Source organism: Pelodiscus sinensis, chromosome 4, assembly GCF_052426305.1.
Source record: "Pelodiscus sinensis isolate ZL-2025 chromosome 4, ASM5242630v1, whole genome shotgun sequence".
Lineage (NCBI taxonomy): Eukaryota > Metazoa > Chordata > Testudines > Trionychidae > Pelodiscus > Pelodiscus sinensis.
In genome coordinates this window covers 122,440,562-122,466,342 of record NC_143055.1, presented here as the reverse complement: position 1 = coordinate 122,466,342, position 25,781 = coordinate 122,440,562, and the positions used below count along the sequence as shown (strand labels likewise).

The 25,781-nt window shown below is 45.6% G+C and overlaps 1 long non-coding RNA gene across 3 annotated transcripts; it reads right to left on the bottom strand.

The window, feature by feature from the left end:
• Nucleotides 1-4,390: 4,390 nt before the first annotated feature.
• LOC102459289 (uncharacterized protein C4orf36 homolog) lies at nt 4,391-25,712 on the bottom strand. 3 transcript variants are annotated; one of them, XR_016349494.1, is made up of 4 exons: nt 25,570-25,712; nt 14,701-14,843; nt 11,405-11,559; nt 4,391-6,538 (listed from the first exon to the last, which is right to left on the bottom strand). It is a non-coding gene; the product is annotated as an uncharacterized protein C4orf36 homolog (long non-coding RNA). The 3 variants fall into 3 exon arrangements; XR_003087857.3 differs by lacking the exon at nt 25,570-25,712 and adding an exon at nt 15,600-16,031; XR_003087855.3 differs by lacking the exon at nt 25,570-25,712 and adding an exon at nt 15,600-16,031 and having other exon boundaries at nt 14,794-14,843.
• Between the last annotated feature and the right edge of the window lie 69 nt (nt 25,713-25,781).

Genomic DNA, 25,781 nt, shown 5'->3' with positions numbered 1-25,781 from the left:
CGTTGGTCACAGACCACGCACCATTAAGATGGCTCCATACAATGAAGGACACCAATGTGCGGATCATGTGCTGGTACCTGTCTCTTCAGCCCTATGCTTTTCAAGTGGCACACTGATTGGGGAAAGCCCATGGTAATGCTGACTTCTTTGCACAGGCTGGGGAAGATGGTGGAGGGGCATCCCTCCAGGAACCCCTCTTAAGGGGGAGGGTGTCTGACCAGGGCCGGATTGGGGGGGGGGGGGGGCTAGCCGGGTAGCTGCCTGGGACGCCAACCTATGGGGGGGGCGCCTGATGGCAGCTGTAAGGGGCGCAGTGCGCCAGGGGGACAGGGCCGCACATGCGCCGTGCGCCCGGGGTGGAGCCGCGTATGCATTGTGCGCCCGCTGCTCGGGGCACAGGAATGGCTTGAGCCGGCCCTGTGTGCGACAACCCTGGAGGGAGGCTCAGTCTAGGCTGGCTTCTGAGGAGGAAGGATGTGCTGCCCCAGCTCCTGCCCCAGTGAGCTGCCCCAGCTCTATTGATCCACTGCTACCAGTGCACTTCTAGCCTAGAGAAGCCTGTGATATAAGAGCCTTTTGATTAAGCCTCTAAGTAACTTACACTCTCCTAAGCATTATTATTTTAAGTTAATGGGACATCCAACATGACATACATGTCTGAGTGTTTTCTGGATTAGGGCTAACATGCTTGTCTGTCGGTATCTTTCAGGATTGTATCCATAGTGCTCTGAACACTTGCATAGGTGAGCTACCAAATGAGTAACTGGAGGTAGGAACATAAACTGGAACCATTGCCCATAAAGGGTGATGCTTATCAGGTAACAGACAACTGGTCATTGGGAGCAGCCTCCAGCCCAGATCTGCTCTAGATCTGCCAACTCCTGCGTCAGGGTGCCAGCTCCCAGGACTGCAGTGAAAGGCCCACTCCAGTCCAGCCACAGTGGGCAGGTGGGGTGCTCTGGCCCACCTGGGCTGAAGCAGCAGCCCTGACCTGCTCCATCTTTGATCAGTTAACCAATTAAACACTACATTTAATTGGTTATCCAATTAAACAGGATTTTACATCCCTACTTGGTTGCTTTTACATTCACAAGAATATCTGGTCTAAGGAGAGATTGATGGTGAATTCCTATTATGGAGAAGGCATCCAGAGTTTCCATCTTGAGTTCCTCCCTGGAGGCTGATTTCATTTCTACCAGCAGCTCCCTTACTAAGTGAGACTGCTAGAGTCATGAGATGAAACAGACCCTTTTTGGGATGCACTTAATCATTTTTGCATTCCAACAGACCCCTGGGTCGATTTGCTTCTTGTGCAAGCCCATACCACTTAGCACAACCCAGAGATGAATCTGCTCCTTTTGCTACAATGAACATTGCAATTCTGCAATAAATGTAAGTAATACCACACGTTCCTTTTATTTTGTTATAAAAACCCAGTTTTCATTCTAATGGAGTATCAAATGAACAGGTTCTACTGAATACCACAAATGGTTTGGATGGATTATCTTTACCTATACTGTAGAAAGGAACCGTAATATTGGAGGGGAGAGGTTTAAAATACAGACATGTTGATAAACTCATTTGTGACTATTTCTCCCTCCCCTCCACGCTTTATGAAATTGACTTATGGACACAAATATGCCTAACTCGAAGATGCTGTGGCCGAAATACCTCATGTAACCTACCAATCTTAATCTCACAGTCTGGTGGATCTGTATAGCTTATTTTGGTATATGTATCATTCCTGTATGTAAAGTTGGAGATATGGAGTATGGAATTGTTTTATGCTTTTAAATGTGCAAATGAAAGCCATCAAGTGTGTTTCCCTCAATGTCTGGATGATCACCTGTAAACAGCCCCTTTTGTCCTTTGAATCAAGAGTTGTTGGTCTTAGGAAGTCACATAGCCACCCTAACTGGTAGGGTCTGACCAAGTAATTTTCCATGGAAGATTAGACACAAAGGATTCCAGCCTAAAAAGAAGGCTATTTAAGATGCAAAGTTTTCAGGCACTTTGTCTTTGGCTGCCACGTCATTCCCAAAAGAAGGAACTAGCGACCTCAGGTTAAAAAAAAAAAAAAAAAAACTTCCCTGGCTTGGAGGCTTAGCTGAAATAAGAACAGTTTTAGGGTAAGTCTGTAATGAGTTTTTAGTGTTAGAACTAGCTATGCATTTTCCATTGTTTAAAATTTGTAATTTACTTTACCTGTTTTCACTTGCAACCACTGCTTTTACTTAATAAAATCATTTTTATTTGCTATCAAGCCCAGTGTAAATAATTTTTACCTGGGGGATCAATTAATGTCCTTTCAGGGGGGCTTACCTGAATGATTTATTTGGGGTTCTGATCCCATTTGGGAGTGGGTTCCCTGGAAACTGTAGCCCAAACTGCAGTTTTCTTGGACCTGAGGTGATTCAGTGTCTGCATTGCTCTTCGGGGGAGAGAGATGGTGATCTCAGCTCTCTGCTTTCGCTGGGAGAGACCAGGAGATCTGGACCAACAGAACAGTTTGATGAGAAGCCTATAGGCCAGGGAATGCTGAGCTTTTGGTGTCTACATAGTCGCAGCTTTCAACAGCCCATGGCTGAAAGCCCCATAGATTTTGTTCCAAAATGTCTCCAAATCAACTGTCTTGATGAGGGCAATTGCTGGAAGGTACAGATCGCGTGAAAAGTTTCTTCTCAGATCTAACGAAGGAATAGGTTTTTCTGAATGTTACCCAAGCAACTCCTGTACATGAAGAGATTTGTGGTAATCTCCAGACTGAGAGACAGGTTTTTAATGCATTTCTGAGGCAATATAAGGATTTGTGCAATATAAGGAAAACTCGGCCTTGGTAATTTGACTCCGTAGGCTTGTGGAAGCTGCTGTGGAAGAAGCCCCTAACAGATGCCGTGGAGGTACACATAGTCAGGGAGCAATAACCATAACTTCATCCTCCTCTTCATCCTCACTGGGGAAGCCATTACATACGCCTCTCTCCCCTGCCACAGGAGGTTGCAAACCAGGACCTGCTTAGGCAGGTCATCTCCAACCTGGTACTACACACAGAGGAGCTAGCAGACAACCTCTTCTGTGTGCTCACTGCCTCGGCCCCAGAACATGTTGCCCTACTGCTGCACAAAGGGATCTTGGAGTATGTCTACACTACAGCACTAATTCGAACTAACTTAATTCAAATTAGTTAATTCGAACTAAGCTAATTCGAATTAGTGCATCTAGACCTAAAAACTAATTCGAATTAGCATTTGCTAATTCGAACTAGCATGTCCACATTGAGTGGACCCTGAACCGAAGTTAAGGCTGGCCGGAACCAGTGCCAGCAGGGCATCAGGTTAGGACTTAGCGGCTGTGTCTAGACTGCATCCTTTTTTCACAAAAGGGATGCAAATTAGACACATCGCAATTGCAAATGAAGCGGGGATCTAAATCCCCTCCGCTTCATTTGCATAAACATGGCTGCCGCTTTTTTCCGGCTCGGAGCTTTGCCGGAAAAAAGCGCCAGTCTAGACGCGGATCTTTCGGAAAATAAAGCCTTTTCCAAAAGATCCCTTATTTCTCTTAAAATAAGGAATAAGGGATCTTTCGGAAAAGTTTTTTGGAAAAAGACTTTTGCCCGAACGGGAGCAGCATAGTATTTCCACAAAAGCACTGACAATCTTACATGAGATCGTCAGTGCTTTTGGGGAAATTTAAGCGGCCAGTGTAGACAGCTGGCAAGTTTTTCCGCAAAAGTAGATGATTTTGTGGAAAAACTTGCCAGTCTAGACACAGCCCAGATGTATAGGGCACCCAAAACTGTGGCACACCACTGAGTCATAATGCCCACCCACCTGCATCCTCCTCTACCTGTTCTGTGGCTCTGTTTCCTCCAGAGATGATCTTGTTAACTTAAAACTGAAAAAGCCTGCCAGAACTATTTGCAATACATTGAACCCCTGAAAGATCTGTTCAAGTGGTAATGAAGCCATTTAACAGGTATTTTCCATTCTCAATATATACTGTCAGTTTCTGACTTTAGTGTGTGAGTCTACAGGATCTTAATTTAATATTTATTTTTAAAATGTCATTAGTATGTTGCTGGAGATCATAAAAATCACATCTCAAAATTGTGTCATCCCCCCTCCCCACCCAGGCTGCCATTGGCCATAGGGGCACCAGTTTACTAGTATTGCAAATGGCCCCATAAATCCTAAGGATGGCCCTGCCCTTCCTGGCCCTTATTTCTAAGGCTGTTGAGAGAAAATACTTTGTACCAGTGAATATCTCTGGCATGAATATCTCTATTCCCATCTGGATCCTAGTTCCCTTGTAGTAGAGGCCAACTACAAGGAGAGAATAGGGTAACTGAAAAATAAAGACTCAAAATAGCTGGATTTATTTGGTCATAATGTTTATTCTTTGGCTAACCTTCAATTGTGGGTGGTTAATCACCAGGACCTCCTTGACCACTATCAACTTAACGTGTGGCCGACCACAGACAAATTTGCTTCCTGAATCCTCGAGGAAGGAGTACAGAGCACTCATTGAGGAAGGTGTAGTGGAAGCCAGGGCAGCCTTCCAGGGATACAACATGGATACAACATGCAGGACAATGTAGCACTTTAAAGACTAACAAGATGGTTTATTAGATGATGAGCTTTCGTGGGCCAGACCCACTTCCTCAGATCAAATAGTGGAAGAAAATAGTCACAACCATATATACCAAAGGATACAATTAAAAAACTGAACACATATGAAAAGGACAAATCACATTTCAGAACAGGAGGGGGATGCAGTGGGGGGGGGGGTAGGAAGGAAGGTAAGTGTCTGTGAATTGATGATATTAGAGGTGGGGAGAGTGGGATGTCTGTGAGCTAATGGTATTAGAGGTGATAATTGGGGAAGCTATCTTGGTAATGGGTAAGATAGTTTGCGTATTTGTTCATTCCTTCCCGGAGAGTGTCGAATTTTAACATGAATGACAGTTCAGAGGATTCTCTTTTAAGTGCAGATGTAAAAGGTCTTTGTAGCAGAATGCAGGTGATTAAGTCATTGAGAGAGTGTCCTTTCTGGTTAAAATGGCAAGAAACTGGTTTTTCTTTGTGATCTTGTCTGATATCTGTTTTGTGGGCATTAATCCTTTGGCGAAGTGTCTGAGATGTTTGTCCAATGTACATAGCAGACAGACACTTTCGGCACATGATAGCATAGATTATATTTCTGGATGCGCAGGAATATGTGTTCTTGATCTTATAACTCACTTGGTTAGGTCCAATAATGGTATCAGCAGAATGAATATGTGGACAAAGCTGGCAACGGGGTTTGTTGCAAGGGAAGGTACCAGGGTACAGAGCACTCATTGAGGAAGGGGCAGTGGAAGCCCGGTACCAGGGTACCTTCCCTTGTAACAAACCCCGTTCGCCATCGGGAAGGTAGGTGCGGGGCGCACCCTCCTGCGGGTTCAGCTCACACACGGTGGGGCTCAGCGCTCGCCCGCCTCCCGGCCGGGCTGCCAACCACAGCGCCCCCTAGGACACTGGCAGCATCTAGCTGAGCACACTGCGCCTGCCTATATGCCAGCCCCGGCCCTGTTGCCTCTCCCCGCCAGCTGCCGCTCCATATGTTACAAACATGTCATGTACAATATCATTCCTAGATGCTCCTCTATAACCCTTGATAGGGAGCTGAATGTTTTTCTCATATATTTTTCTTCCTGCACCTCACCTATGCAATTTGTTACCAAAAATAAGAAAACAAAAACACGTACAATTAATTTTACATCTCAAGAAAATATTGTCAATGTGGTTGATAGCTTCATTGTTTCTAATTTTTTCTATAATTGAAAAAAAATATCTAAAAGTACAAAGGCCTATATCCTTAAAGGCATTTAAGCACCTAACTTCCTTTTAAAATTCCTGATTAATAAACTTGTATCTTTTCTGTAGATCATGAACTTATTCTACCCATGATGAATTAAGATACATTATTATTATCCTACACATGATGCATTAAGATACATCCTGGGATGAAGACTCTATGAATGAGTTTGACAGAGCTTTATAATAGATTCCATATGCAATGCTTGTGAACTGACTTGTGTAAAGATGAAATTTATTTAAGTCCTATTTGTCTCCTACATCCAACTTTCCTGCGTATTACAAAATGAGTTGAATGTGACAGCTCATCCTTTCTAGGCAGGTTAGCGTTGAGTCACTAGAATTCCTGGAAATAACCAGCCAAATCTTGAAGTCCTAACGCAGCTGAATTCTTCTGAATGTCAATTTTTGCTGGAGATAATTTGTTACAATTGTGTAACGCAAGACCACAGTTTGCACTGTTCCCAATGATAGGAATGCTAACTGAGTAAGGCCTGAGTGACACTGGAGAAAGGACTTCAAAGATCTGGACCTAGCATGAGGCCATCAGAATGGTGGAAGTGGTCTTCTTGCACCAATTCTCTTACCCTTTAGGTCAGACACAGTTTGCTGAACAGCCTTATTTTCAAGATCAATTTTATTCAGTCTTTTGGATTCAAACATCCTTTCAGCCTCTAATGCTATGAAGAGAGAGACAGAGAGAGAGAAATGCATTAAAATCTCCTTAAGGGACAATTTATATTTAATATAAACCCCAATTGTGGGTTCTCACAGGTAAAATAGAATAGTGATAGAAATGTAGCCGTGTTAGTCTGGTGTAGCTGAAACAAAATACAGGACTATATAGCACTTTAAAGACTAACAAGATGGTTTATTAGGTGATGAGCTTTCGTGGGCCAGACCCACTTCCTCAGATCAAATTGTGGAAGAAAATTGGCACGACCATATATACCAAAGGCTACAATTAAAAAAATGAACACATATGAAAAGGACAAATCAAATTTCAGAACAGAAGGGGGGATGGGGCGGGAAGGTAAATGTCTGTGAGCTAATGACATTTACCTTCCCGCCCCATCCCCCTTCTGTTCTGAAATTTGATTTGTCCTTTTCATATGTGTTCATTTTTAAAAATTGTATCCTTTTGTATATATCGTTGTGACAATTTTCTTCCACTATTTGATCTGAGGAAGTGGGTCTGGCCCATGAAAGCTCATCATCTAATAAACCATCTTGTTAATCTTTAAAGTGTTACATAGTCCTGTTTTTTGTAAAATAGAATGTTATTCCTATTCATGTTATTGTCTTTTTTATCCATCTGAATATTTTTAAGCAGCTCTCTTGAGAATTTTAATTACAAGTAGAAGCAATGATTAGTTATTAAAAAATAGGCATATACATGGGGTAACCATATCCATATTTCAAACTCTCCCTCTGAAATTAGTTTGTCTGGGTTTTTTTTGGATAGTCATATTTCTAAAACTATTTTTAGAAGGTTTAACTAACAAAATTGTGATTATTCAGATTAGCTTTGTACAGCTCCCAATCAAACCTTTTTAATTAAAATAAAAATATTATAATTTAAATTATTATCCCTGTAGTTGCTCTCCCTCCAGTATCTTAGAATGTCAGATAGCATGACCTGGGACTTAGAAGACCTGACTCTAATTCTGACTCTGCCACTGGCTTGCTGGATAATCCTTGGCAAATCAAACCCCCTCCCTATGTCTCAGTTTCCCAGTCTGTGAAATTAAGAGAATTCTGTTGGCTTTGTAAAGTCTTTTGAGATCTATGATGGATAGGAGGAGTGCTGTCCTTTTCTGAACATCCCAACATTCAGTAACCAAAGGGCTAAACCCAGGTAGTTATAAAATGTTGCAGGAAGCCAGGAGAACTAATGAGAAGAAAGTATTGAGATTTGAACTGAAAGGGGTACCTGCCTACTGTTTTTCTTTGTGTGAGTTTAAGGCAGGGGTGGGGGAAACAAGATGGCCGTGTCTAGACTGGCAAGTTTTTCCACAAAATCATCTGCTTTTGCAGAAAAACTTGCCAGCTGTCTACACTGACTGGTTGAATTTCCGGAAAAGCACTGACGATCTCATGTAAGATCGTCAGTGCTTTTCCGGAAATACTATGCTGCTCCCGTTCGGGCAAAAGTCTTTTTCCGACAGACTTTTGCGCAAAAGGGCCAGTGTAGACAGCACAGTACTGTTTTCTGCAAAAAAGCCCCGATCGCGAAAATGGAAAAGCATCCTGCCAATCTAGACGTTAAAAGCATTTTCGGAAAATCATGCCAGTGAAACAAGCAGGACAAAGAATACTAGGCATGGAAATGGACTGGACCTGGAAGCACATATATGTGAGCAGATAGGGAACGTCTATTTACAGGGCTTGCTGAGCAGTGGCGAGCCCCGCTCGCCAGCCACACGGTTCTGCGCTCTGCACGCCTGGATGCCCAAGCACTAGGGCTGGAGCTTGGGTGTATTGTGGCCATCCCACCAAGAGTGAGCTGTAAGTTCTGGCTCAGGACCACTCGGGTATGGTGGCAGGCTGCATCCAGAGTCCCGCATCCAGCTGGCCAGTGTCTTACCACTGCACCCCCACCAGGGCACACCAACTTACTTACCCCTTTGCAACTATAATACTTGGAAAGATACTGGGATGAATTATTAAACAATCTGTTTGCAAACATAGGGGATGATAGGGTAATAAGAAAGAGCCACTGTGGATTTGTCAAGACCAAGTCATGCCAGACCAACCTAATATCCTTCTTTGACAGAGTTACTAGCTAGTGGATGGGGGAGAGAGCAGTAGATGTGATATCTCTTGATTTTAGTTAGGTTTTTTAAACCGTCTCTCAGGGCATACGAATTAGGAAAATGTGATCTAGATGAAATTACTGTAAAGTGGTTGCATACCTGGCTGAAAGACCATTCTCAAGTAGTAATCAATGGTTCACTGTCAATTTGGGAGGGCGTATCTAGTGAGGTTTCATTTAGTGACTGGGATGATAGAATTTATAAAATTTGCAAGTGACATTTTGCTGGGAAGGACTGCAAGTACTTTGAAGGGCAGGATCAGAATTCAAAAGAACGTTGGCAAGTTGGAGAATTGTCTATGGCCCAGGTGACATCGGTTTTCTAAAAGGGAGCAGGGCCAGTGCACCTGTGCTTGATCAGCTGATCACAACTGGGTTCTGGAGGGTGCACAGCTGGGTGCCTCTGGCCTAGTCAGTTAGGAAAGGGGCTAGAGGAGACCTGGGGAGCTCATTGCTGGCTCCCTGGGAATAGGAACACAGGCCAGAAGCAGGAAGCTCTGTGAGATGGGAGGCGGTAGGAACCTGCTGGAAGAGGCACAACCAGGGAGCTGCAAGAAGCAGGGAGTTCCAAAGAGATCCCTGGGAGGGGAGACGGTGGAAACGTGCTGGGGAATAACAGGGCCTGCAAGGAGAAAGCCCTGGGTGGGGTGCTCAGGGAAGGGTACCTGGAAGATTCCTGCAGAAAGCACTGAAAGGCGAAGGAGAAAAAACCCGGAAAGCTGTAACTTAGCTCGAGCTGAGAAACTCTTTGTTTGTTTTGTGTTTGCCCGGCACCTGGAAAAATAAAGTCCCCGAGAAGAGACTCGGTGGGGGTCAGTGAGGTATCTGGGAGCAGGGCAGCTTGTTACAGCCTGAAATCAGCACTATGAAATCCTGTAAAGCAAGTGCGAAGTACTGCGCGTAGGAAGCAAACCCCAAATGCACAGCTCAGAGCGAGGGCTCGCTGGCTAAGCAGCCTTACTGCTGGGAATGGGCGGGGGGTTATGGCAGACCACAGATAGCGGAACAACTTGAGCGCCGAATGGGCTCTTGCATCAACCCCAGAGATACTGATCAACACCACAGAAACGTCACATTCCAAAATGGCCCTTGAGTTAGTACAAAGGCCCTACCTGATCACATGACAGGAGCGGTGGAAGCACCGTAAAAGTGGAGGGCGGGTAGATTACACTATTTGTCGAGCCCTGTCTATTTAGATGTGATCAGGTTATTTTCTTTGTTTTGTGGTTTGATTAAATGTCTCTGTGCTAAGTCCATGTGCCCCCCATACACTAAAACTTTAAGCTGTAGCCCAGGGATGAAATTCTCTGTTTTATTTTGTTCTTTTCTTAATTGCTTTAAAATACCTAATAACCAAGTATATATTTTCGTTTGGTTAATAAAATCACTTTTTTTACAAGGCTATGATTTGACTCTTGTGTCCGGGAAGGTAATAGGAGGTCTATGTATGCATGCCTAAAACTGAGAGATCAGATTATATTTTTCTTTCTTTCTTTAGCTCTCTTGTGGTAAAAGAGCTTGGGGTACCCCTCTCAAAGAAGTTCCAAGTGCTTTCTTTCTGGATTCAAGAAGAAAGGGTTTATTTATTTGTTTTTTTTACTTGGTGGTGGCATCCTGTCTCCCAGGATCAGGGAATCTGTGACCTAGGGAGTTTTTTTAAAAGCAGAAGCCTACAGAGGCAAAGTACTTTAAGGTCTCTTGGGGGCCCCCACCCCTACACTCCAAGTGCCAGAGTAGGAAACAGCCTTGACAAGATCTATTGATGAAAATCACCATAAAAGGGGTAGGTGGTGTTATTTAGTACTTTTACCTTCAAAGCACTTTACAAATATTAACTAAGTATTTCCCAACCCAAACCTCTATAAACCAGGTTAGTATTATCCTCATTTTACAGATATTAATGACTTGCTCAAGATCATAAAGGCAGTCAATGGCAAGAGACCATTATAATTGGAAATCCAAATCAAGATTGGAATATACGTCAGAACAGTGGTTATAGTAAAATCTTTCAACCCTAAAAGAAGTTAACAGTTTGGCCAAGTGTAAATCAGGATCTCAAACAATTTACTGTTGAATGGAGGTGCACTGAATATTTTAAGACAAATGCTGACTTTGAGGAGAAAGAATCATTATACATGACACAAGATGCATATTATTAAACAACCGTACAATGTTGTGGTGAATGGGGTAACAGCCACTAGGGCTATGCCTACACAGAAGTGTTATTTCAGAATAACTAACATTATTCCAAAATAAGATAGTCTGCGTCTACACAGCAAGCAGTTATTTCAACATAATGTCGAAATAATGGCGAGCCAGAGGACTTCTCACTCAAGACTCCTGTAACCCTTGTTTTATGAGTAAAGGAAGTTGGAAGAAGAGTGTACTTTCTTGGACTTCCTGCTGTGTAGACAGTGCCAAAAGCCAAAATAAACTATTTTGACTTAAGCTATGCAATTGATGTAGCTCAAGTTGTATAGCTTATTTCAACGTAGACATGCCCTAGAATTCATATTTTATACTCTGTCATATGTAATAGCTTTTTCTTCATGATTTTCTGATCAGGGTTCAGACTACTTGCTTCCTTTGTTATGAACATAGAAGAGAATCTAAGAGCATAAAATTTAGTTTAAATTCTAAGTACGGAATTTAGCTGGTTTTGCTGAATTGCAGTCCCGATTCCCACTCAAAATGACACGCTGAATTTTTAAAAGAAGACCAGAAATCTTACTCTGTACTGAAGGGCTCAGCCTTCTTTCAAGTGTGATAGTTGGCTTCAGTGTTAAAGCATGACCGCAAGGGATGTCTTGAAGGAGAGACAGATTTGTCTGTCCCATTTCCTGGCACAAATGCCTTGTCAACAAAGCAAGCTCTGCAGTATCCACCCTGTGACAGCAAAAACATAATGAATGAGTCATTTGTACTAAGGGTATAAATACTCATTTTAAAAGTTTACTGCTTAAACAATATAATTGTAATTGTTTAACCATGGCTGGCTGGTATACCACGGCGGGGCTGCTCTAGAGAGGGGACCCCTATGGCCAAGTTCTGGCCAACCAGCCTGCCAAGGGCATCTGGCTCCTCCTACCTGGCCATATGTGGGTGGGGCTGCTCCAGCACAGCTGGGCCTGCTGCCTCAGTTGCTGCAGCCAGGGACAGCTGGGCCCACTGCCTTGCAGCCATGGGGCTACTCTGGCTGACCTGCTGCAGCTGGGGTTCTGCCAGTTGGAAAACCAAGGGTGGGGGGCTGCACCCACTGGATCTGTCTCTCTGGTTAACTGGTTACCATGTGAGCATGCCAGTAAGGCTAATTAACCAGTTAAACTTTTATATCCTTAGTTTATACAGTAATGAAAACATAAAATCCACATCAGGACACAAATGCAATGTTTTTTATAATTATGCTATCAATTTCAAATGTCACATGTTTGTCTATATAGACATATTTTGGCCACCATCTGTATTCCTGTTTAAAAATAAAAGCATATTGAGAAAGGCAAGAAGAAATAATAAAAGATTGAAAGGTTTTAAATTTGGTGTTATCAGTTGCTCTATCAGTCAGTCTCTTTCCTCATGCACACCATGTTTAACAGAAAAACACAGAGCGTCGGACACAATTTAGTTCTTATTATGACAGTAAAATCAAATTCCTGACAACAATTTAGCCCTGTTTTGTTCCTTCACTGAACAGTTAGAAGATGAATAATTGGTGTCTAAAGTTACTCTTTTTTGGCCCCCAGGAGCAGGGTCCTATTAAAATATTTGATATCATGCGTTGGTTTGTTTCAAAAAGAATAGCATAGCCCATTTTACAACTGGGGATCCTCATATTCAGCCTAAGTTTCCATCAGTTAGAGGAGACAGGATTCGGGGGATAGGAATCATTTGTTTGCAGAACAGCCCACCCATATGGAAGAGCTCTCTACTTGTTCCCATGTTGTAGGGCTTAGGAGGCCAGGTATGTCTGTCTATCTCTGGTTCTTTGAAGGCTTTCTATATTGTAGTATATGAGCACCCCACAATTTTTTAATGTATTTTCAGAACATCCTTTGAGAAGGATATACAAATTTTACAGTTTGGAGAACTGGGGCCCAAATGACTAAAAGACTTGCCCACGTCTGCACAGGAGGTCTATAGGGGTGTGTCTAGACTACAGGGTTTTGTCGACCAAAGTGGACAGAACGTCGACAGAACTCAGCAGTTTTGTCGACGCTGGTAAACCTAATTTTACGAGGCATAACGCCTTCTGTCGACAGAGTTTCTGTCGACAGAAGGTGTTATTGCATGTATACTGTCCTTTGCGTCTACACTACCATGTCGACAAAGCAGCTTGCTTTGTCGACAGAACTCAATGTAGTCTAGATGCTCTTTGTCGACAGAAGTCTGTAGTCTAGACGTACCCTAGGAGAACTGAAACAAACCTGTATCCTTCCAAGTCAGACTAATACCCCAACCCCAAGGCCATCCTTCCTTTATGATCAGGATTAAATTGAGAAAGGTGTACACATCCACACACAGATCCACCTGCTTCTGTGCAGAGTATGGGAAGTGGCTTTAGCAGCTTTCACACTTAATCCCATTTCAGGCAGGTGAAGAAGGCTCAGTCCAGCTACTTCTTGGGGTCTGCTTCAGGGCCCGTTAGGATAAGACTGAAGTCTTATAAATGTAAATAATTTGTTAGCAAGAAAAACTATGAAAACATGTAAAGGCAAGAACATTTAAATGGTGGGATTCATTTTCATTTCTTCCCTGGTAGGAAAGCCTTTCTCTAAAATTAACTATAAGTAACAGGGAAGCAATCCTATAAACAAGGGTTAGAAATGAAATTTTAAGGATGAAGACTCAGGACAAGAAATGCAAGATTGAAGTTCAAAGCACAGCCTCAACTCTGGTCTCTGGTATTTATATTTATGCCTCTTCTTTTATGCATTATATATTTTTCTATCTATATAAAAGCTGGAATTTCTTAGATCCCCTTGCCTGAAGTAAGTTACAATACAGAAATACCTATTTCTTCCCACTTGGCTTGAATTTTAAGTCCAAAAGAAGGTTATTTTGGTGTACATGACTGTGTTTGGACTAAGGAATCCAGTATCCAGTCAGCCAGCACTTGGTTTTGTGGGCAGAGGACTCTGTTTCCCAATAGCAGCAATCTGACACTTAAATGCTTAATCCAATTAAGATTAAAGAACTACTAACAGGCAGGACTGGATATTACACTGGGGGAGTCAGGTAAACTGAGATCTAGTTCTAGAAAAACGTAAACAACGAATAGTCTAGTAGCCCCTTAAAGACTAACAAAAGATGTAGATGGCTACTAGACTATTCATTGTTTGTTAAGATTTTCTAGTTACAGACTGACTCAGCTAACCCTGAAGATCTAGTTTTAGTTCTGTCAGGCCTACCCTATGATACAAAGCACAGGCCCCGTATGCAGGAATTTCTGTGTGGGGTGTGCAAACTATGGGAGGAGCAGGTTGCTGTCCTGCCACCATGGCCCAGGGCACCACGCCCTGGCCTTGCTCCTGGGGGAGGGGGAGAAAAATCAGCCCCAGCCTTCCCCCAGCCAGCTGGAGCAAGGGGGAGGGAGGCTGCAGCAACAGGCTGCCCCAGCCTCAGGCTTACTTGAAGGACCAGGGAGGGAGGGGAGACGGGTGCTTTTGCACCCTTCGCACACACACTCCTGCATATGGGCATGAAACTCTTGGCATGAAATTCTTAGCTAGGGCTGCAGGTTTAAAAATAGTAGTATAGGCATTGGAGCTATCCACTGCAGCTGCGCCATGGGTCATTTACTGCAGTGGAAAGGTAGCCTGTGTAACTGCAGGCAAAACATTTCCCCTCTCTGTGCCTCAGATCCCCTCTCCTACCTTTGTCTGTCGGTAAACTCTTCAGAGCAAGGACTGTCCCATTCCCATTTCTTAATTAATATTATATTATTGTTATTAATTAACAAACTATAGTTGTATAAAAATAATGCTCGCTGTTGTGATGTATTGACTATGGGATGTACTAACCAGGACTTACACTTTATAACAGCTTGCTTCTAAGACAGATTTTACTGTCCTCTTTCTGTGAAAATCAAATTCCATGGTAGATCATTGGATGCAGATCACTTACACAGACTTGTCAGAAATAAAAGCAACTGTCCTCCGGTGCTCCCTCTTCACCTGTAACATAAAAGAGACTTATAGTCAGGAAAACCCATTTCATCTGGACGTTTACTTGGAGTACATTAAGTGGAAAAATTAAAAGCAAAACAAATGGAAAAATCTGTTTCATGAATAAACAGAGTTGCATTTGTCAGTCAGCCTGCATGCTTGGGATTATTTGATTCTGAAGAGATCAAACAGAGAAGAATGAATGAAGACTCCAATTCCTCTTTCAATTTTACTCTTACATTTTCTGTGCGCATAAAGCAAAACCTGCCATTTGAACCTGACCCAAAGCCAACTGAAGTCAATGGGCATCCATTTCATTGGCTTCAATGAGTTTTTGGATCAGGCCCTTTTAGTCTAGCTTATTTTACATTAAAGAAAACAGAAAAAAACCCTAAATATAAACAATTCTCTACGAGAGCGAATAGAAAGTGTCTCTGCTACCCTAGGATCCTGTAGCTTGACTTGACTCACTACCCTGCACTCTCAAAGGTCAGCAGAGCTGGTTGAAAAATTAAAACAAAAAACAAGTCATGAAATATTTTAAAATATTGGTTGATTTCATTTTGTAGGGCTTGAAATTGACTTATTTTTCATGTTTTTAAGTATCCCCCAGTGTTGATGATATCAAAAGTGTTTCTTTTCTTAAAAAAAGTTTTTTGATCAAATAAGGGTTTTAGTTTAATAAATTCAACCTGCTCTACAGGTTACGCAAATTTCTGACCCTTAAAGAGGCAGAATACCAAAAATAGAATTGTAGCTGCATACCTGGGGGTGAGAAGGATATTTAGCAGCCATACCTCCACCAACCAATCTTAGTCTCAATTCTGAGCTTTACTCCTACAGAATGATTTAAATCAACTCGTCATGTGACTGTATTAAGGATTAATCAGAGTTATAATACACTAAATCCAAATTATAGAGTAAACTTGCATCAGAAGCTTGAGGATGGAAGAACTCTGTAAATCACAAAGCCAATGACCCCTTAACCTACTTATTTCAACACCCTCAAAGCTATCCTGTAAGAATTTTTAGAAAAGATGTAAATAGTTAATAAAAATAAGACTGCGCTACAGTGCTGCAACTAACTGCTTTTGAACTTCCCACTGAGTAAAATGCTAATGTAGGCAATGCATCCCTCTTAGTTTAGGCAGAGGATGCATTTCACTCCAAGCCTGAGGGAAATGAAAGGCAACCCCATGTGGGCACACACACACACACACATACACACTCATTCCTGACACATCCTTTGCTGATGTAATAATGGGCTTTGTGGAGCATTATCACCAGGTATCACTCTGATAAATATACAAGGAGATGCAGTCACTGACTGTGACCAGTTTGAATGGCTGCTTCTAGTACCTCCAGATGCTGCAACCAGAATGAAGGGAGAAAAATGGAAGCAGCATCTCCTGTGGTCAAGCTCTCAAAGAAACAAAAAGAGAACAAAAGCCAAATATATTCTGTCATCTTGGTCTTTCTTTACTAATGATTTTCTGGGTCTTGCCTGGGACTCAGGAACACAGACTTTACCTTGTTTTAAAACAGAATAGCTAGCCCAGAACAGAAAGTTTATATTAAATATTACAGACAAAAGTTTTCAAAGCCAGACAGTATCAATCTGATATTTGCATGCAGATGACATCAGAAACATGTTGCCTGTACAGCAACAGAAGTCTGCTAGGCTACATCTACACTACAAGTTTTCTCGGCAAAAAATAAGCAATTAAACTAGATACTAAATATGAGAGTTCCAAAGTTAGCCATAAAAGCATGTGTTTCCAAAACCTTCTGCTGACAATATCTAGTCTAAGGAGTTTATATACCCACCCATCACCACAGTATCTGAGCGCTGTCTCGATAAAATCAATAGCAATTTCAAAATCCATAGGGCTACATCTACACTACGAGTTTTCTCAGCAAAAAATATGCTAATGAGGGACTCATTTGCATGAGTCATGATCTTGTTTGCATATTTTCTGCCGATCCATTTTTTTCGCTAGGGTTTTTGCACAAAACAAGCAGTGTGGACATTTCCTTTTTGTGCAAAAACCCCTTTTTCCACAAGATCAGTAAACCTTTTTGGGGGCATAAGAACAGTGCACACAGCCCCCTACAGGGAGTGCACAAGGCCCCCGAGAGGCCCACAGACCCAGAAGCTGCACATGGCTGATCCTTAAAGGAGAGAGGGATGCAGACGGGTAGACCATCAAGTGGAGCCTCCCAGCGAACATGCTCTGCTCGGATTGCCTGGCTAGTGGACCAGCTCAGGAGTCAACGTGGGAAGATTAGATAACAGGAACTGCCTTCTGCTTGCCTTATCATCCTGCCTGGGACTGTAAGGCTATGTCTAGACTGCATCCCTCTGTGGACAAAGGGATGCAAATCAAGTACTTTGAAAGTGCAAATGAAACTGGCATTTAAATATCCCTCACTAGCATAAACACGGCCACTGCTTTTTTCTTTAAACAGAGCTTTTTCAGAAAAAAAAGGCAGTCTAGACACGATCTTTCAAAAATACAACTCTTTTTCGAAAGATCCCCTCTCCTTAGTGTTCAAAGCAGTTGCAATCCACATCCCCTTGCAACATTTTTGGTGGAGATGCTGGGGAGGAAGGAATAAGTAAACAGGTATTAAGTCCTTATCCCATGGGAAGTTGAGACCGTGAACTTTAGGGGACTGGGGTGCGTTGAAGTGTGGTAGGCTAGCAACCCACGGCACACGGTCCAGGTTCCCACGAACAAGATGCCCATTTGGGGTAAAAGAAAGGGAGGTGTAAAGGACTCCCAGAAGGGAGGAGAAGGGTGGAGTGAAGCACCTATGCCCGGACCCCTGAGGGAATGGATCCAATGTAAAGGGGCTGACCACTAAACTCAAGGGACGGTGCTCTCGGGTGCTTCAGTGACTGATTTGGAACTAATGATGGAGAAACATGTGTTACTGTATAAGCCAGACAAGGGAGGCTAAAGAGAGCAGCTGCCTGGCTGCTGTGGCAGGCAGCTAAGAGTCAGCTAGCACATGATGTGGAGCAGTTGAAGGAACAGAAGGAGGAACTGGAGAAAGAACAGGATATGTGGAAAGCTCAGGCTCTTCTCTTTCCGTTGTCGCCATACAAGTGGCAGCTGCAGAAGAGGAACGGAAGCACATTCAGGAGGAGAATAGAACTTTAAGTGAAAGGGTGCAGTGTCTCAAGGAGTTAGGAGAGAGTCGGCCAGAGGGAAAGCTGCTTTCAAAGGAAAGAGTAGCTGCTGTAGGGCTTCCCAAGAGAAGTCGACACATAGAATGGGGTGAAGATTGGGATGGGGATATTTGGGGTGATCTGGATCACCCAGATCTAGATCCTGTAGGGCCAGATCTCAGACATTGGGTTGCAGCAGTCCAGAGGATAGAACGGACTTATGGGCCCACCCCCCCAAGAGGGAGGAGAGGCCCCAAATATTGGACATACGGTGGCGGAGGCCGAGTTGACCCCTGCACAGGCAGTGGAGTTGGCCAGAACCTTGGGAGGACTCTCTCGTTCTGGTGTCAGTGGATGGGCCCAAGAGTTGGTGGCCTTGGGCCTGGATCAGAGCCTAAATATGACCAAGGCTTGGCAGGTACTAAAGGCTGCATCCAGATTGGGAGGGGACTTAGCAGGGGAAGCCCAATAGGAAGCTTTTGATACTACACACAAAGATATATTTGAGATGCTGATGGGGATGACATCAGCTGTGGGACCTCGAGCGTTGCTGGCGGATCTGGTTTCAGTAGCTGTCGCACCAGGGGAAGAACCCGCTAGATTTGTGGAAAGGATGGTTCTCCTGGCATGTCTGTGTGGTCAGGGCATGCCTGTTGCAGCAAAGAGTGGTACCCCCACGTCCACAGCCCAAATAGCCTTACCTGCGGATGAATTAAGGCTAATCACGCAGGGTCTCCCAATGTAAATACAGTAGGCAATAGGGAGATGGAGGCCTAGGGAACCTGCAGACGTGGAAGCCTTGCTGGATACCGACTGGCAGGCTGCCCTTGTCACCCCAACACCCACAGACAGGCCTTCTAAGGTGGCAGCAGTAGAGCATAAGACACAGGACCCCCGCCCATAGACCCCAAAAGGGCCTTCTTGCCTATGTAATGAATTGTGGTGGGCTTTATTGGAAAAAGGGGAAAATATAGACAAGTGGCATCCAACAGAGGAATTGATGCTGAGATGCATCCATTTTGGAGTTCTCCTTCCCCGAGGAGACTCCAAGAGGGTTTCTTCCCCTCATAACATCCCGTCAGCCGAGAACCCCTGGCCGACCCCCTGGGAAATCCACAGAGGACCAGAGAGGAGAGCTGGGAGGAAAGAATGACTCCAAAGAGCCAACCCAGGCCAGGGAACCCGCCAAACTGGATCTACGAAACCCCCACCTGGGGGACGTCTCTTGAGATCAGTGAGAAGACGCGACCATGAAATTTGCCTATGACCGAGTGGTCCGTGTTGACAGGGTGGTGATGGACCCTCAGCAGGCCGAACAGTGGCCCCAATTTGAGTTAAGGGCAGATCGCCTTTACCATGTAGAGCGGGACCCCCAGACTCACGAGACCCGGTCCCAGTTGGTGGTACCACGCTGCCATCGGAGGGCAGTGCTCTGGTTGGCACATGACATTCTTGCTGCTGGCCTCTTGGGCCAAGAAAGGGCCAAGAAAAAAACCTAGCACAAGTGCTATCCTGCTTTTTCTGGCCAGGGATATACCAAGAGGTCAAGGACTACTGCTGCTCTTGCCCAGAGTGTCAGCTGGCTGCCTACCGTAGGGTCCTGAAGGCCCCACTGATCCCCATGCCCGTCCTCAGGACCCCCTTTGAGTGGGTGGCCCTTGATCTCGTCGGATCACTCCTTAGGAGCAAAGTGGGGTTCCAGTATATTCTAGTTTTGTGGACTACGCCACCCGTTTTCCTGAAGCAATCCCCTTACAAAATGCCAGTACCCGGACTATTGCTTCCCAGCTAGTGAAAGTCTTTGCGAGGGTTGGCCTTCCTCGGGAACTACTCACAGACCCAGGAACGAATTTTGTCTCCTGATTGCTTCGACAGGTCTGTGCCCTCCTGGGGATCCGCAAGCTCCAGACCTCAGTGTATCACCCGTAGACGGATGGGCTTGTTGAATGGCTGAATAGAACACTGAAGAAGTTTCCCCCCGTCAGACCTGTAGGAATGAGACCAAGCTCCTGCCACCCTTGTTGCTAGCCGTCCGAGAAGTTCCCCCATCCTCCACCCACTTCTCTCCCTTTGAACTCCTCTATGGGCAAAAACGGCAGGGAGTGCTGGACCTAATGAGAGAAACCTGGGAGAGCTCCCCTCTACATCTCAAGGGCTTCTCTTGGAGAAGCCATGTTATGCAGTTGCAAGGGAGGCTCACCAAGGTGGTGGCCTTAGCACGAGAGAATCTTCAAACAGCTCAGAGGGCCCAGGAGCGGGGTTACAATCAGAGCGCTCGAGAGAGAGTGTTTGAACCTGGGGATCGGGTACTTGTACTGCTGGAGTAGTCCAAATTACTGGCCCATTGGCAGGGCCCTTACGAGGTGACCCATCAAGTGGGCCAGGTAACCTATGAAATATACCAACCTAATTGGAAGGCAAAGAAACAGGTTTATCATGTAAATCTCTTGAAGCCCTGGTGAGAACGCGAGGGGCTGAAGATAACACCATACCCGCCCCTGGAACCCTGTCTCAGACCCCAGGTATCTGACTTAGGGACAGAGGAGAGCCCGTTGCTAGAAGACTTCTTGACAGCGACTTAGTGAAAGCGGGCCTAATGTCTCCTGGAAGCCTTTTGAAAGACTTTCACCACGGTCCCAGGGCAGACCACTGTGGTGTCACGTGATCCAGACGACTCCAGGCCAGGTGATCCATGAAGGAAACCAATCCCTCCTCCGGAAGATGAGGGATGCAGTAGAAAAAGAAGTCTGCATGATGTTAGAACTTGGGGTTATTGAAAGATCAAAAAGTGAGTGGTGAATCCCCATCACCATCTAATGTTTAGATTGGACATTAGGAAAAAATTCCTAACTGTCAGGGTGGTCAAATATTGGAATAAATTGCCAAGGGAGGTGGTGGAATCTCCCTCTCTGGAGATATTTAAGAACAGGTTAGATAGACATCTGTCAGGGATGGTGTAGACGGAGCTTGATCCTGCCTTGAGGGCGGGGGGCTGGACTCGATGACCTCTTGAGGTCCCTTCCAGTCCTATTATTCTATGATTCTATTCTATGATCACGCTTTTGCCAAAGCCCGATGGGGGTTTGTGGTTCTGCATAGATTTCAGGAAGGTGAAAGGCGTCAAACTTTGAGATGGCAATCTGATGCCCCGAACCAAAGAACTTCTGGATCGCCTAGGAACAGCTATTATATTACAACACTGGACTTAACTAAGGGGTATTGGCAAATCCCCAGGGACCCAGAATCCCAGAAAACGGCCTTTACCACCCCATCAGGACTCTTTCATTTAGTCCAAATGCCCTTCAGCCTCCATGGAGCTCCGGCCACATTTCAAAGGGTGATGGACCACCTTCTGAGTTCTCATACGAGATATGACACGGCTTACCTTGATGACATGGTTATATATAGCCAACATTGGGAAGACCATCTTCTCCAAGTGGTAACTGTCCTTTGCACGCTGCGGGACGCAGGCCTCACAGCCAACCCAAAAAAATGCCACATTTGGTGGCAAGAGACTACATACCTGGGATATCGGTTGGGATGGGGCCTAGTGTGCCCACTTATAAAGTTCAAGCTATCCACGGATACCCTGCGCCCACGACCAAGCGAAAGATATGCCAATTCCTGGGGTTGATAGGATATTATCGCCGCTTCATCCCACATTTCGCAGTCATTGCTGCACCACTCACGGCTCTTTTAACTAAGGACAGCCCACAGTGAGTATGGTGGTCCACAGCGTGTGAGACGGCATTCCGAACCCTTGAAGAGTACCTGTGCTGAGAACCTGTGCTGTTTAGCCCAGATTTTGACCGTCCGTTTATAGTACAGGCCAGTGCCTTAGGCAGTGGATTGGGGACTATCCTTTCCCAAGATGTAGATGGGGAGGAACACCCAGTTGTATACATTAGCAAGAAACTTTTCCCAAGGGAGCGGCATTATGCGATCATTGAGGAGATCCTGGCTCTCAAATGGGCCATTGACACGTTGAGGTATTGCCTCCTGGAAAGGAAATAACTAATGCAGATGCTTTGTCTCGTGCAGGTGAGAATCAAGAATCCAGCTCCGAGCGCCGGGAGCTGGAGTTAATGCGGGCGGAGGGGTTGTAGTGGGTTGGAGTGGTCACTACTGACCCCGAGGGGGAAACCCCCTCTCTGAGCCATGGTGGGCTCACCTGGATGACTCACCTGAGAGGAAGCCAGGGGGCAGGGCCAGGGATATAAAAGGCCTGCCTGCAAGGCCAGTTGGGGGCTTGCCAGCAAGGGAGTCAGAAGCCTTTTCTCCCCAGCCAGCCAGGAAGCCAGAGGCCTGCTCAGCCCAACCCAGCGAGGAACCAGATCTATGGGAACTAGACGGATGGCCAGGGCCACCAAGCCCACTGCTGGAGGACTACCAAGGGGGATTGCTTATGTGGCCGGAGGACCCCAACTTGTGCGGCCTGGAGGACCTGCCACGGAGCCAGGTACAGCGTGTGGAGGGAAGAATTGGAGCCAGCCTAGGGATAGCTGACCTTGGTCTGGCCGAGGGTCAGCGGGCTGCGGTATGGACCCCTGCTAACCTTGACATAACAGGTCAGTGAGTTGTGGAACTGGATCCCTGCTGACCTAGCAGCTGACTACCGGCTGCTACTAGAGCCTGTAACAATATGGCTTTTCTCTAGCCATGTTGGAAAGCCTGTGGTAGGCCTGAATCAAAGCCACCTTCTGCAGCCAGACTGAAGAGCAGCAGTCATTACTGTAAGGCCTGGAGTCACATACTCACAGTTCAATCTATATTGTATTAAAAAGTGTCACACCAGGGTGTGAGGAGGGGACTTTGCCCTGATAGCTCCCCCACTGTCACCAGATAAAGAAACAGATCCCAAGATGGGTAAAGAAAACTTAAGTAACACCATTCTGTCTGGCAAGAAACTGCTTATCAACATAGAATGTTGTGGAATCCTCATTCTATGACACTTTCCTATTGTTTGACTGTGTGATCTGTCTGATTTGCAACTGTTTCTGTCTGCTATATAATTAATTTTACTAGGTGTAAATCAATTAAGAAGGTGGGGTATGATTGGTTAGGTAATTTTGCTATGATTGGTTAGTAAAATAATACTAAAATAATTGGTTATGGTTTGGTATGAGCTAAGCAAGACTCAGGTTTCATTATATAAATTGGGGTTCAAGAAGGAGAGAAAAGAAGAAGATCAGAAGTAACAGAAGGAAGAAAAGGCTGTAAGAAGACCAGGAGGAGGGGGAAGACCTGGAAAGAAGAACTCACCTCCGAGACACAGCCTAAGACCAGAGAGACTGGCCAACAAGGCAGGTCTGCCTGTATCAGGTTGGTGAGCATGACACTGTGTGCTTAGCATGTGTATTCTGCTTGTTTGGGAATTGTCAATAAATAGAGGATAAGGATATTACTGTGTGAGGCTCTTTCAGTGGCTAAAGATCCTGCCAACTCACGGGAAGTTACACCCTGATCCCTAGGAATTGGGTAGGGTAGGTGTGTAAATTCATAGGGTTGCACTTTGAGCCCTAGGAACTGGGTAAAGGTGTGTGTCCCTACACTGTGGAAGGGATAAATAAATTTGTGCCGGTAACAGGCCCTGGGCTGGGGCGTGGTGCTGTAGGGAGGGCCCGTGTGCCCCCCCCCCCACCCGTTAATTGGGTGGCAGTCTCTCCTCTTGTGACTGGCAGCCAAAAGAAAGGTACCTGAACAAGGAGACAGACTACTTACCCGTGCTTACTGGTTGACTGGACCAGGACTGGTTGACAGGCCCTGCCCTGCCCTAGGGCTGGGCTCCTTAAGGCTGTGTCTACACTGGTGCGATCTCATGCAAAAGCGGCTGCTCTTTCACAAAAACTTGCTGCCTGTCTACACTGGACTCCTGTTCTTGCGCAAGTAAACTGATGTTCTAATGTATGAAGTCAGGGCTTCTTGCGTGAGGACTCTGATGCTCCCGCTCAGGAAGAAGCCCTCTTGCACAAGAGCTGTTTCAGAAGAGGCCAGTGTAGACAGGCCCTGTGGTTAAAATGGCCATCAGAGCTTTCTTGCGCAGGAGAGCGTCTACACTGGCATGGATGCTCTTGTGTAAAAGCACATCTCTTGCACAAAAGCACATGCCAGTGTAGACGCTCTCTTCTGGAAGAGTTTTTACAGAACTCTTCCGCAAAAGAGTTTTTGCGTGAGAACGCGCCAGTGTAGACGGAGCCTTAACTGTTTATTTGACTGCTTAAGTGCTGCAGCCTCCCCTGCGTTTGGGGCTGGCCTACTAACTCTTTATTGATGGCAGCCCTTACTCTGTGTTAGGGCTGGGCTACTAACCGTTAATGGACAGTCTAACAGACAGCCTACCTTGTGTCGGGGTGGGTTTATTAACTGGTTGAATCAGACTTGAACTGTGTGGACTGGGTTGGAGTGGCCACCCACTGACCCCGAGGGGGACACCCCTCATCCCCAGGATGCACCCCAACAGGCTACAGGTCCCCACAAAATATACTAGCCCCAGGCTCCTAGAAGAGTTAATCCAGCCTTGAGGGTGGGGAAGTCCTGGGCCTCAGATCCCCCCATTCCCTGTGGGGCTGGAGTGTGAGGAAACTGCCTGTTTCTTTCCTCCTTTTCACTTTTTTTCCCTCCCTTTTTTTGCTTCTCACTTGTGTGTGGCCCCTGACTGATTTTTCTCTGGGTCAGTGATCCCTGACTCAAAAAAGTTTCCCACTAGTGTTCCCTGTAAACTGATTGCTTGGGTGGCCACTCAGGAGAGATTTAAACATCATCCAGCTGATTAAGAGAGCCAGCAGCATGTTTCTACTGATGGTGCACATTCACACACGCTTTGGAGCACATAAAGTTTATTCTGCACCTGTACAAAAAAAAATTAGAATAAAAATCTGCTATAGAGGGATCAACTGTTCCAGAAGAATGAGAGTGTCAATCCCAGTCTGTGTCCTGCAGTGAGCTCTCTAAGGAGCATCTTTTTGTGCTGTATTTCTATATGCCTAACAAAAAGTCACCCAGATCCATAACTAGGACTCCTCCAGCTCTCTTGTAATATATATCTAGAGGCCAGACCACTGAGCACTCAAGGAGAAGATTGAGGCCTTCCCCAGACCACTCCTAACTGGACACATGGGTCAAAAGGTGGCAACGATTTGTGGGCTGGCCTGCGCCTCCTCCACCCACCACCTCCTGCTGAAGCCTCTTCCCCACCTCTCCGCCCCCCCAGTCCCCCCTCCTCCATTTTCAACAGCGTGATAATGGCTGCCCTAAACTGGAGGGGGCAGGGGAAGATGCGGTACAAGCTCCCCCTCCACCCACCCAGAGTCGGGCTCAGCCATGCGCCAGGTTCAGGGCGCTGTTGCATGGGGGGTAGGGGGGTGCATAAGCCTCTGTTCCCCGCACTGCAAAGAGGGTGGTTGGGGGAACTCCCTCCCCGCTGCTTCTCATATAGCCAACTTGACTCTTTTCCGTCCCTAATTTGGACCCAGTCTCAGTGAAGAGCCCCTGCGAGTAGAGAGCCCCACGCGGATCCAAAATTGGCCTGGGCATCTGCAGAAATGATCTGTGGACACTCACCCCTGCGGCTGCAGAGACTCACGGATGCGGGGTGGTCCATGCGCAGGCTGGGCACGTGCAGCGCCCCCCCCAGTCCTGCAAGCTGGGTCCTGCAGCCCCCGCTGCGCCGCGCTCTCAGCGGCTGCCGGGTCCGCAGCGGGAGCAGAGCCGCGAGGCTGCGCGGCTGGCGGGAGGAGGATTCCCAAACCCGCTCGCGCTAAGGGGCGTGTCCC